General features: G+C 41.2%; 1 long non-coding RNA gene and 1 other non-coding gene across 3 annotated transcripts in view; both read right to left on the bottom strand.

Annotated features, from left to right (window-relative positions):
- Nucleotides 1–13,817, bottom strand: part of LOC126078720 (uncharacterized) — a 111,525-nt gene that overhangs the window by 83,300 nt on the left and 14,408 nt on the right. The gene's annotated exons all lie outside the window — the stretch shown is intronic.
- Nucleotides 4,434–4,597, bottom strand: LOC126081330 (U1 spliceosomal RNA). Its single transcript, XR_007518375.1, has one exon. It is a non-coding gene; the product is annotated as a U1 spliceosomal RNA (small nuclear RNA).

The following is a 13,817-nucleotide window of genomic DNA, read 5'->3' as shown; positions in this document are numbered from 1 at the left end:
ACAGGGCCTATCTCAGGCCCAGGGATTCAGCCGCTGAAGCCGGTTTGGGGGTGGGGGGGGTGCTGTAAAATATACACAAGTATTTAGCTTTTGCTGAGAGCACCGTTCTCCTCAGGTTCCAGAGGTGTGAGTAGGCTGTGTGGCTGGCTGCTTCTCCCTGAGGAAACTGCGGCGGAATGCTAGTACCAGCCCGCCACCCCAGCTGCTCTGGGAATGGTACCTGAGGCCTCCCCGCAATTCAGGTCCAGTAACTCCTCTCCACTTCTGAACAGCCTCTTCCTCCCCCTGCCCCTCAGTTCATTGTCTAAGCCTGCCTTTGATGCTTAGGGCTCCCAGCTTTTCACAAATATACTTGTTTCAGTTGTTTTTCCGAGTCTTTGTTGTAAAGAGGGCTCTCTGGAAGTGTCTGTCTATTCCACCATCTTGGCTCCGCTTCTGTCATTTGATTTCTTAACTGCTGCTTCCATGGACATTGATTGTTGATCCAGTAGAACGAAATCCTTGACAACTTTAATTTCTTTGCCATTTATCATGATGTAATTTATTGGATCAGTTCTGAGTCTTTTTCTAATTGTACTTAGGCAAAGGTTTTCTGAGCAAACTAGTTTCTCATTAAACAATTAGCACACATATTGTTCTGTGACATTGGTTGCCAACCCCATGAAATGTCAACACTCTCCCCTTCTCAATCTTGGGTACCCCATTACCAGCTTTCCTGTCCCCACCTGCCTTCTCATCCTTGCTTCTGGGCTGGTGTGCCCATTTAGTCTCATTTTGTTTATGGGCCTGTCTAATCTTTGGCTGAAGGGTGAACCTCAGGAGTGACTTCATTTCTGAGCTACAGTTGTAAGAATATTTTTTTTTCTTATAACTGTCCAAAAAAAAAAAAACAAAAAACAAAGCTGTTGCTGTCAAGTTGATTCCAACTCATAGCAACCCTACAGGACAGGTTAGAACTGTGCCATAAGGTTTCCCAGGAGCGGCTGGTGAATTCAAACTGCCAACCTTTTGGTTAGCAGCCATAGCTCTTAACCACTATGCCACTGCTTTCCCCCATGATCCAGTTTTCATGAATGAAATGAGAATATTATGGGACCATCACCCCTATGTCCTTTATGCCTTTGAGAGTGACAGTAATCTTTGTCACTCCCCACTAGGATGGAGAGGGTTTCCATTTGCTATCTTGGCCAAAATGTGCAGTTCTGGGGACTTCCACAAAGACTTTCTCACTGTAATTACTCTTACTCTAAAAAATAATAATAAAAAAAAAAAGGCCAAAAAACCAGTGTAAATTTTCTGCCAACTGTTAAGTATGTCCAATCCATGTATACATCTAAGAGCTAAGGAAATAACCACTGGGTGAATCCATGGACCCAGTTCACTAACTGAGAGATAGATCTGGGTCAGAACTCCACTTATTATTTGACCCATATATATTTCTACTCAAAGAGGGGTCATGATGGCTCTTCAGGTGTTCATATATCAGGATCACCTCCGACCTTGTATCCAACAATTCTTGAAAGAACTGGATATTCTCTTTCCCCAGTGTATAGTTATCTGAGTAAATAGTCATAATCTCTTTGGGGAAAGACTGAGTGAATCTCTATAGTGCACACTTGGTATTGTGCTGCAGTATTATGAGACCCAACCCTTCTTTTAGTCAATGGACTCTGGCTCTGAGAACTCAGATTTGGAATTGTGAAAGGGAACCTAACTTTCTACTGGGATGGCTTTCTCAGCTTTCTGTTCATCTGTTCTTGATTTATTTTGATTTTATATATTAAGCAATATTCTTACTGGCTATAATCTATGTTGCCCTTAGGAACAACATGATTGTCATAGATTGAATTATGTCCCCCCCAAAATGTGTGTATTAACTTAGTTAGACCATGATTCCCAGTATTCTGTGGTTGTCCTCCATTTTGTGATTGTAATTTCATGTTAAAGAGGATTAGGGTGGGATCATAACACCCTTACCAGGTCACATCCCTGATCCATTGTAAAGGGAGTTTACCTGGGATGGGCCTGCACCACTCAAGAGATAAAAGGAAAGGGAAGTAAGCAGAGAGTTGGGGACCTCATGCCACTAAGAAAGCAGTGCTGGGAGCAGAGAGTGCCCTTTGTACCTGAGGTTCCTGTGCTGAGATGCTCCCAGTCCAAGAGGGAAGACAGGTGCATCACAAGGACCTTCCTCCAGAGCCGACAGAGAGCGAAAGCCTTCCCCTGGAACTGGGGCCCTGAATTCAGACTTCTAGCCTACTGGACTGTGAGAGAATAAACTTCTTTTTGTTAAAGCTATCCACTTGTGGTATTTCTGTTATAGCAGCACTAGATGACTAAGATAATGACTTTTTAGGCATCTTCATAGATACGTGCAGATAAGATCACCCTGGGTGCCTTTCCAGTGTTGCTGCCCAATACAGTAATTACATCCACCTTTCTTCTGATAGTTTAGAGCTCACACCTGACCTCTAATGTTACATGAATCCTATTGTCCCCACTGATACTAGGGAGCCCAGTTCTGGAACAGCATCTTTTGCTGTCGACCCCTGCCTCAAAGAACAGCTTGTATTGTTATCAGTGGTTCTGGTGTCTTCCTTTAAGCCACTGCATTCCTTTTCATGTTGATAAATGGAGTGTTTTCTGGAACAGCCTGAGGAATATAGTCAGCTGTTGGGTTTTCCTGTCATATACAAGTTAGCCTATTCTAGCATGCTCAATTCTTTGACAGTTTTAATAATCACTTCCTCCATTTCTTTACATGGCAGTCTGGTATCTCTATTTCATTTAATGGAACCTGTCATTTTTTCTAAACACTAAGAACTATCTCCCAGCAGTATATTAAACATGTTTCTTGAACAGGGCTTTGAACTAGTTTGAACAGTTTAGTAATGGTCAACAAAGCGAAACCAGAACAGACCTGAATTGTTACAATTTGGGTGATGCAAAATCATAACCCGAAGGGGAAATACTATAGGTCAAGCCCCTGGAATGGGAGACTCAGAAGGGGCAAAGTGAGCCCTTTCAGGAGCCTGGTGCATGAGAATGGTTTCTTGTCAGTACTGTGGAGTGTGACACACATTCAAAAGGGCTCAAAATCCAATGGGCAAGAAGTTTAGTTGCCATGTAACACATACACTGCCCTTGTTTTCTAAGAGGGAGATGAAGTTTTCAGCAGGGCTTCGACCCATAATTTTTTCCCTTTCTGGTTCACCCAAATTTTAAAAATTTGGGTCTGTTTTGGTGTTTCTTCCTCACCTGTGACTGAACTGGCAAGAACCAGTTTGAAGGCTTGCCCTTGAGACCCTTATATTAGCAAACTTTCCCTTATCCTCCCACCTTGATCCAGTATCTTTAAGATCCACTTCTAGGCATGCTCACCCAGCACCTCCTGGTACACATTAGCCAGTTTCTGTACCTCCTTTGGCATATAATTCTTCTGTTCTTTTAGCAGGCTCAGCATTGCCCAGTGGAGTTATACTGAAATTTGACTCTAATTATAGGTTGGGTAATCAGGAGAGAAGGCGATGATGGTCCTAAGAAGGAAAACCTGTTGCCATAGAGTTGATTCTGACTCATAGAAACTCTATAGGACAGGGTAGAACTGCCCCGTAGGGTTTCCAAAGAGTGGCCAGTGGATTCAAACTGATAACCTTTTGTTTAGCAGCCAAACTCTTAACTGCTAAGCCACCAGGACTCTGCAAGAAGGAAAAGTATTATCTTATAAGGCATTTGCCTCATTTGAGGCCTCTGAACTATCTTCGGGAAAGGGAAGAGGGGCTTATCTTCCAACAAGAGAGAGTGGGTCATTTCTGCATGCCCAGAAGGTTCAGGGGAATCTGAAATCTGAAGGTTCCCGGGTTCTGAAGTACATCTACCCAGATATCTGTACAGAAGGCTCAGGGTTTCACTCTATTCCTGTTAGTGTCCTGTCTTTGGCTTACCGTATTTGCCTAGGCTGAGAATTCAGCCTGCTTTGAAGTTCTACTAATCTTATAATTAGACTCCATGCTGGCTTTTCAGCTGTTTTCTGGCTTCAGGAGATGAGTGTGTCTAAGTGCCATCAAAGAGTTTCTCTGACTCTCACACTTTGCTTTCAGTTGCTGATTAATAGATTCCAACCTTGCATTTTCTCTCTCCAATGAATCAGTGATATTTAGCAGCAGCTTCTCAGTTCCACAGCTGTAGGTGTGCTCTTTGCTCTGTACCTCTCAAAGGCTAGAGACATTGCACTAAGTAGTGCATCCCCCTCCACCTGTGTCCTGGTCATCATGCGTGCAGTTCTTAGCCATTGCACTGTGATAGCATGGCAGAGACTATCAACGCCCCGCATACCATCAGCTAGTCAGTTAGAAATCCATGTCAAAAATCTTATCCCTAGAATTTATTTCCTTTGATCACTTTCCTTTTCTTTCTTTTACTTTTTTTTAATTCAGGGGGAAGAACACACACAGTTCCCCTCTAGCACAAATTATGCAATAAAGTTCCCCACCTGTGGGGAAATTCTAGTGGTCAGCATATCCTGGGCATAATGGATGATCCTTGCCCTGGGGAAACCACCTTTGTGATCACGGTCTCTCCTCTGCCAGGTAGGTATTCCTAGGACCACTTTTGGTATTAAGTATATTAGGCCAGGTTCCCTAATGACAGAGTCTGAATGGGGATTCTCAAGAAAGTAATTTGTTTAAAAGTGCTCTCAGGAGAAGGGAAGTGAGGGAAGCAGAATAGGGCAGGGGTAAAAGTTAGTTAAGAATATAGTCTCAGCTGAAGACTAGCATCAGTCTGATCCCACAGGAAGCTTTGGAAAACGAATTGCACCTTGTTACTTGTTGCACTTTGAGCCAAGGATATACCCCTGTGTCAATCAATCATTGGTCACTCACTGTTTTGGGCTATAAGGGGGTGAATAACCTATAAAGAAGGCCATTTTTTTCAGCAGATGACAATGCTCTGAAGAAGGGGCAGGTGTGGGTCATCAGCAGCTACTACTCAGAGTACCCGGGAGATGGGTGTACCAGCCAGGTGAAGGGGAATCTAGGTAAGGCACCAACAACCTCTACTACAGATAACTTCTGTAATGATAATTCTTACTCCCTCGAGAGTAAACTTGATAAAAGTAGCAGTCAGAAGTTATTTGAAGCCAACCTGGAAAATAATCTTTTTTTTTTTTTAAATAAAAATAACATTTCTAAAAGGTGATAATAATGTTTTATACAAAGAACTTTCTCTTTTCCTGTGTGGCTTATAAACTACATTTCATACAACCCTAATAAAAGAGTTCAAATCTCTTTTATCAAATGGTATTATCAATACATTGAGTGTCTAAGTAATCACTATGATGTGGGCAATACTTGCTTTGAGATATGAAGCTCTGGAATGTGTGATTGAAAATCAAAAGAGATCATAAAAATGAGCAGACGATTTACACTAGAAGAAATACAAATGGTCAGGGAAGATTTTTCAGATGATGTTCAACTTCCCTAGAGATTAAGAAGATGCCCATCAAAGCAAGGAGCTCTCTTCTGCTTAACATGTTAGCAAAGACATCAGTGAGGATGCAGTAAGACAAGAGCTATTCGAACATTGAGGATAGGTGTGAACAAGTATAGGCTTTTTGGAAAATAGTAATTTGGCAATATGTATCAAAAAATTGCTGAAATTAAAAAAATTTCTACCCCTCAACCTAAGAATTCTTGGAGCTCAGGAATTCTAAACTCAAAGCTTAGAATTGATTACAAGGAAGAATCATGTAAGATTCTAAGGCCTGATTATAAGGAAATAATCAGTAATTCCAACAAAGCTGTATGTTCAAGGATGCTCATATAGTGTTAGTTTATGTTAGTAAAGAATTGGAAACAACTTAAATGTCCAAAAATTGTAAAATGGATACATAAATTCTAGAACACATAGATGATGAAATACTGTGCCTTGGTATTGCTAGGTTTGAATTCCAATTCTGTCTTTCTCTAGTTTCATAATCCTGGGCAAGTTGATTCACATTAATTGTTTTTAAATGGAAATTATAATAGTTCCTATCTCTCTTGGTTATCTAGTGCTGCTATAACAGAAATACAAGTGGATGGCTTTAACAAAGAGGAATTTATTCTCTCACAGTCTAGGAGGCTAGAAATCCGAATTCAGCTTTCTCTCTCTCTGTCGGTTCTGGAGGAAGGTCACTGTCATCAATCTTCCTGTGGTCTAGGAGCTTCCTAGGAGCAGGGACCTCAAGTCCAAAGGACAGGTTCTACTCCTGGTTCTGTTATCTTGGTGTTATGAGGTTCCCATGTCTCTCTGCTCACTTTTATATCTCAAAAGAGATTGACAACACATAACCTAATCTTGTAGATTGGATCCCTGGTGGTGTAGTGGTTAAAAGCTATGGCTGCTAACCAAAAAGTCAGCAGCTCAAATCCACCAGGAATGCCTTGGAAGCCCTAAGGGGCAGTTCTACTCTGTCCTTTAGGGTTGCTATGAGTTGGCAGTGGGTTTTAATCTTGTAGATTGAGTTCTGCTTCATTAACATAACTGCCACTAATCCCATCTCATTAACATCACAGAGGTAGGATTTACAACATATAGGAAAATCACATCAGATGACAAAATGGGGGACAATCACACAGTACTGGGAATCATGGCCCAGCCAAGTTGACACGCCTTTTGGGGGGACACAATTCAACCCATGACACTATCTCAAAGAGTTGTTATGTCAAGTACTTAGAATAGCGCCTGGCTTACAGGAGTGCTCCTTAAGGGCTGGTTATTCTTACTGTTTGGAAGATATTCAACTGCATAGAGATATATTAATGACATAAATGAAAAAGCAGAATATAAAGCATACATGTAATATGGTGCCCATCTTTTATGATTACACATATTCACAGGCCAAAGCCTGGAAAAAAATACTCTACACCAGCAGTTCTCAAACTTTTTGGTCTCAGGATTCCTTTACATTCTTGAAAATTACTAAGGATTACAAATTGCTTTTGTTTATGTGAGTTGTATCTCTTAATGGTTACTGCATTTGAAATTAGAAAATTTTATATGCAACTATAAAGAATATTGAAGAGTTCACAAAACATCTTATAACTTGGATGAGTCTGGAGCACATTATGCTGAATGAAATAAGTCAGTCACATGAGGACAAATATTATATGGTCCTATTATTTTTTTTTTTATTATTATAAAAAATCAAGAATAGATACCAGGGATGGGAAAAAGTGGGAGGTGGAATCACTTTCTAGATAGTAGACACTTGTTATTTTTGGTAATGGGAAAGGCAATCCCAAATACTGGTGAAGTCAGCATATCTTGACCAAGGTAAATAAGGATACTAAGAAGTACACAAGAAAAAGAAATAATTTTAGTAAATGTTATAACATATACAATTTTGCAACAACAGTAACAACAACCAAAAAATATGTATGTGGTTATGTAGATAGATATGTTTGCATATATGTGTATAGGAAGGCACATGTGAGTGAATGCGTGTACATTTATAAGTGTTTGTGTGGCTGCATATATATTCATTTATATATGTATATATATACTCATATATATATATACATACATATATACACATATATAAACAAAGCACAAAGGGGCACTGTTACAGAGGCTTCCTAGACATATACAAACAACTCAAGGAATTAGTTTACTGGGTTAAAAGGCTTAGGACCATAGTCTCAGGGGACAACTTAGACAATTGGCACAACAGTTCGTAAAGACAATGTTGTACAACCCAGTTCAGTGAGTAGTGTCTGGGGTCTTATAAACTTGCAAGCAGCCATCTAAGATACAACTATTGTTTTCTGCTCGTATGGAGCAAGAGAATGAAGGAAATCAAAGGCTCAAAGAAGAAACTTGTCCACAGGACTAATAGCCCACGCGAACCATGGCCTGAGATCAGAAGAACTAGACAGTGCCTGGCTACCACTACTGACCGTTCTGACCAAGGACACAAGAGAAGATTCTGGACAGAATGGAAGAAAAATGTAGAACAAAATTCAAATTCCTAAAAAAGGCCAGATCTACTGGATGGGTAGAGACTAGAGGAACTCCTAAGAATGTCGCCATAAGATACCCTTTGAACTTGGAACTGAAGATATTTCTGAAGGTCACCTTTTAGCCAAATAATAATAGATTGGCTTATAAAATATACAATATTGCCCATGAGTAATGTTGTCCCTTAAACAATCAACTATATGAGACCAAATAGTCAACATTTACCCAAAAGCAAACATGAGAAGGAAAGGAGGGGAAGGAAAGTTAGATTAGTGAAAATAGGACAAACAGAATGGAAATAATGAAAATGCTGATACATTGCGAAAATGGCATGGAACAATTTGTATAAAAATTGTTAAATGGGAACCTAATTTGCTGTGTAAATTTTCACTTAAAACACAATAAAATATTATTTTAAAAAAATTAGAAAATTATAACACACAGGAATACACAAGCACACACACCATAGCCATTAGAGTGATGACATCATCATACGTCATAAAACTGCTGGAAAACTTCACTGTACATGAAGAGAATGAGAGTGAAAAAGATGAATAATGGCTTAGTTATTATTATAAAAAGAATTCTGACCCTGTGGATCCCCTGAGTCTCTCAGATCTCCAGGGGTTCTTCACACCACACTTTGAAAATGCTGCACCAAAGTACTAAATATTGGTATAAGTCATATTTTCTTCTGTATTTTTCAACCTTTCTACAATAAGCATAGCTGATTTATAATCACAAAGTGTTAAGACAATTTAAAAAATCTGACTATTATTTTATACTCATGCCACATGTAGAAACATTCAGATTGAATCAGAGGCTTTTCAACCTAAATGACAACCCAGCATTTTCCTGAGCTCCAAGAAGCGTGTTCCACAAATGATTTTGTCAGACATCTGTGAATTCTGGAACTAATGGTTCTGTGCAAGTGAATTCATTTTGGAGGCTTTTCATAGACCAGACAACCAATTAAATGTTTCAGAACCTAAGGGTTAACAGTGATGGAAATATCATGTTGATTAAGGGTAGGGTTATACAACTGATTATTTTAATTGCTGTCAATGAGTTGTACACCTGTAAAAGGCTAGATTGGCAAAAGTTGTGTAATAAATATTTTTAAAACAATGACAAAAAAACAAATAAAAAAAAGAGCAGATGCTGAGGCTGCTTATGTGCAACCAAAAACCTCATGGGATTTGGTTTGGAGGTTTAGGGTCTTGGTTTCATGGGACATCCCAGTTAGTTGGCCTAATAATGTGTTTGGTACTTCTCTTCTACCTCCTGGTTCAATGTGTAGTGCCTGGCATCTTAAAAGCTTGTAAGAGGCCACCCAAGACACAACTGATCTCTACTCACCTGGAACAAAAGAGGAAGAAAGAGAGCCAGGAATTGGAAAAGGATATGGAATGGAATGTGTGGGAAATTGCCTCCCTGAACAACAGCCTTCTTTGCCATGAGACCATAAGAACTGGATGATGTCCAGCTACCATTACTGAACATTTTGATCAAAGATTCCATAGAATCCTGATCAAAAGGGGGAAAATGCAGAATAGAACTTCAAATTCTCAAAGACTCCAGACTTGCTGGAATCATGAAGGTTAGATGAATTCCTGAAACTATTGCCCTGAGACAATCTTTAAACCTTAAACCAAAAATAGCCCCGATCCAAAAACCAAACCAAACCCATTGCCGTCAATTGAATTCTGACTCATAGTGACCCTATCCCCTGAAGTCTTCTTAAAACCAAACAGTAGTTTAGCTTAACTAGTAAAAAAACATCTGACTTGAGCATTATACTGTTTTAAGATCTATCTATATAGGATCAGGAAACTCTGGTGGAGTAATGGTTAAGTGCTATGGCTGCTAACTAAAAGGTCAACAGTTTGAATCCACCAGGTGCTCCTTGGAGACTCTATGGGGCAGTTCTACTCTGTCCTATAGGGTCACTATAAGTCAGAATCGACTGAGTTGGAATTGACTCGATGGCATTGGGTTTTTTTTTTTTTTTTATATACAGGATTAAGTTGACAATAGCAACAAGAAAGATTAGATAGGAACCTTAGGGGCCAGTGAATTTATGTTAATAGAGAAGAACACTCAGAAAAGGAGGGTGAAGATGGTTATACTACTTGAAGAATGTAATCAGTGCCACTCAACAGTGCATGTAGAAACTGTTGAATTGGTATGTTTTGCTGTTATTCTCAACAATAACAATAAAATGAAATTATATACTAAAAAAAAAAATCTTTCAGAAACTAGCACAAAGAAGACAGATAATAGACCTGGGAGAGCAGTTGATGGGTGATCTTTTCTACAGTGCTTATCCACAGAACAGGGGTATTGTCCCTTGTAAGCAACTTAGCCACAGATGAAAAGGAAGACTATTATCAACACCTTCAGTCATTGTGAAGTGATCACATGATCATAACTCATAGGTGTATTTGTCTGTTTTGTTTATTTCTTTGTTCCCAGGACCTAGTATACAGCCTGGGACACAGTAACCCCTCAATATTTGTCAAATGAATAAATGTATGCTCAAGAGCAGCCTTGTTGCTGTTGTTGTCTGCTGTCGAGTCAGTGCCAGACTCATGGTGACCCCATTAGTTACAAATAGAACTACTCCATAGGGTTTTCAACGGCTGTAATCTTTATGGAAGCAGCTTGTGAGGTCTTTTTTCCACGGAGCCACTGGGTGGGTTTGAACTGTCAACCTTTGGGTTAGCAGCCAGTTACAAACCACTTGTGCCGCCTGGGCTCCTCAAGAGCCACCGACAAGCTGTAAAATTTGTGGTGTAAAAACAGTTTCTGTGCTAAGTGCTTTATGTTCACAGAGTGTTAGTCACTTGCCAGAGGTCACCCAACCAGGAAGTAGCCAAGCCTGGATTTGAAATCAGGTTTGCCTGAGTGCAGAGCCCATGTACTTACTGTACTTACCCACAGATAGGGCCACCTTATTTACACATTGGTGTGATTTCAAGGGTGCCAAAGGAAGCTCCCACCCTAGGAAATTCTACGAGAAAGATCTACTGGAAACCTGATATTAAAATCCCACCCTTAGAAATTTCTGCCCCTGACTGGAATCTGTAAGAAAAATTTCCTGAGTGTAGATTACAACGTATACGTGGGGTGGGAGTAGAGGGAGGAAGGAGACTGGAGAGAGTTGGGAAGGGGAAATAGAGAAGTTGGGACCCACCATGGAGGGGAGGAGAAACAGCAACGTGAAGCTGAAGGAACTGGAGACAAACACAAACACCCCTAGTCATCCTGGCAACTTAAGTTCTGGGGACCAACAAGAGGCAAAACTCTCTTAATGGGTTGATACCAGAGCTCTCTGGAAACCAGGCTTGGGAGAGTTAGAGGAAGCAGAAGGGCTCAGTCTTCCTTAAGTAGCCAGTCTCTATGAAGTCTTCACTCACTCAAGACAGCAGCTTTCGGTCAACCAACATCTCAGTAGGACCCCAGGCAGTATAGCTTTCACTTGACTTTCAGTGAACACAAGCAAGTTGGGTCCAGTTTGGAATCCCAGGAAAATGACAAAACATTCGCTGGTGGAAAAGAGAACGTTCTCCGTAAACAAGTGGAGAAGAGGAGGTGGAGGTGGGAGCCGGTCCAAAAAAAAGCACGTGAAAAATGTAAGAAGGATGTGACGAACAAATCAACTGAATGACATGGAGGGTTTTTTCCAGGCACTGCAGGAGGAGAATATGTTAATTTGGTGAGAAATGTGTACTGACTGTGTACCTGAATGCTATGCTGGCGCCAATCTGTACAAATTATATGTTTGGAATATTGTGTGGGCCCTACCTCCAGACCTTTGCATATGCTGTGCCCTCTGCCTGGAATGTCTTTCACACTCTGCTGTTGTTAGGTGCAGAGTCAATTCCAACTCACAGCGATCCCATGTGACAGAGTAGAACTGTCCCATAGGGTTTCCTAGGCTGTAATCTTTACAGGAACAGATCACCAAGTCTTTTTCCCATGGAGATGCTGAGGGGGTTCAAACCACCCACCTTTTTGTTAGCAGCCAAGCGTGTGACCTTTGTACCACTAGGGCTCTTTGTCTACTTCAAATTCATCCTCTAAGGTTTGGCTCAGAGATCGCCCCCTCCAGGAAGCCTCCTATGACTCCCCCACCCCCTAAATTCCCAGCCAGGTATGGAATATGCTGTTGGGATTCCATAATACCCTGTGCTATGTCTTCGCCCTTGATAATCTGACCTGAAATAATCTGTATCTATGACTATCTCCCTGACTAAACCAAAGTTTCTTGTGGGGCTATGTCTTATTCATCTTTGTTTATCCCCTTGCCTGGCACTTAGTAGAAGCTCAGTAAATATGTATTGCGTTAATTTTGTTGATTCTCCACATCCCCTACTCCCCACACCACTGACTAATCATTCCATGCATTCAAGTGAGAGGCAACTCCTATAAGATAAAGAACATAGTCTGGGAATCAGATCTGAGTTCTACTCCTGGCCCCACCACTTTCCAGATTTATAGTCTTGGGTGAGTCACTCAACCTCTCTGAGCTTTAGTTTCCTCATTTGTAAAACGGAGCTAAAATTCTCCAGCACACAGGGCTGTTGTAAGGATTTAATGAACCGATCCAATTTAAGCCCCTGGAAGGTTTCCTGGTACAGAGTGGATGCCCAGTTAGCTAGTAGTTCCCTTCTGCTTTGGTAATAAATTATTGTAAAAGGTCATGCAAGTACTGGCAAAGCTAGAGGGGTTGTCTGGGTCTTGATAAAGAATAAAGTCTACTGCCCTCTGGGGGTTGCATGAGTAATTGGGCCTCACTAACAAATGAGCTACAGTGGCTAACCAAAAAGTCAGCAGTTCAAATCTACCAGCAGATCCTTGGCAAGCCTATGGGGGCAGTTCTACTCTGTCCTACAGGGTCACTCTAGGGTTGCTATGAGTTGGGATCAACTCGATGGCAGCAGGTTTGGTTTTTTTGGCTTTTAACCAAAAGGTTGGCAGTTTAAATCTACCAGCCACTCCTTGGGAACTCTATGGGGCAGTTTTACTCTGTCCTATTGGGTCACTATAAGCTGGAGTCTTTAGTGGTCTGTGAAAGGGACAGTGGGGAACCAATAGCTGTTCTCAATTGTGGCTAAATGGAATTCTCCAATCCCCCAAGGCCTTGCCCTAGGACACAGCTGAGAGCTCACACCACCCCCCTCTGGGACCAGCACACACTAAGGCAGGCTAACAAGAGGGGGCTTTTGGTAAAAAGTACCTCAAAGTGAAGAAGGGGAACTGAGACTGCCTAGCATAACAGGAGTGGCTAGGGAAGGTTTTTTCCAGGCACTGCAGGAGGAGAATACATTAATTTGATGAGACATATGTACTGACTGTGTACTAGAATGCTATGCTGGGGCCAATCTATACGGAGTATATGTTTGGAATTTTGTGTGGGCCCTAAGCAGCCCTAAGACATACTACCATGTCTATCTGTCTGTCTCAAGAAGTCTGGCCTGGGGCTGGACCTGGTGGTCAGCTTTATTTCATTTCTACCTCTCATGGCACTAAGTTCTCTTCATCTCTGTTGTTTGTTCTTAGGTGCCGTAGAGTTGGTTCTGACTCATACTGACCCATGCACAACAGAACAATGCACTGCCCCGTCCTGCACCATCCTCACAATTGTTGCTATGCTTGAACCCATTGTTGCAGCCACTGTGTCAATCCATCTCGTTGAGGGTTTTCTTCTTTTTCGCTGACCAAGCATGGTGTCCTTCTCCAGGAACTGATCCCTCCCGACAACATGTCCAAAGTATATGAAGCACAGTCCCACCATCCTTGCTTCCAAGGAG

This window comes from Elephas maximus, chromosome 7 (genome assembly GCF_024166365.1).
Source record: "Elephas maximus indicus isolate mEleMax1 chromosome 7, mEleMax1 primary haplotype, whole genome shotgun sequence".
NCBI lineage: Eukaryota > Metazoa > Chordata > Mammalia > Proboscidea > Elephantidae > Elephas > Elephas maximus.
The sequence above is the reverse complement of the archived record's forward strand: the minus strand, read 5'-3'. Positions and strand labels throughout refer to the sequence as shown.